Here is a 239-nt window from a genome sequence, read left to right on the forward strand (position 1 = left end):
TCCTCTACCAAGGCAATCCCAAATCTGTAATGCAGCTGAATATGTTAAACTCTTAGTCTTTGTGCTCAGCAATAGAAGCAGCTGAGCCTCTTTTTCTGTAGCACAAAACACAGCTGGAGCCCCCTGGCAAGACCATGAGATGCAAAGGGAGTGTGAGGCGATGACTGGATTTCCTAGGTTTCACTCTTGAGCAGGAACAAGCCTGGACAGAGTGGAGCTGAGCAGGAACCAGAGGTTCC

The sequence above is a fragment of the Falco punctatus genome (assembly GCF_963210335.1).
Source record: "Falco punctatus genome assembly, chromosome: 6".
NCBI classification, from domain to species: domain Eukaryota; kingdom Metazoa; phylum Chordata; class Aves; order Falconiformes; family Falconidae; genus Falco; species Falco punctatus.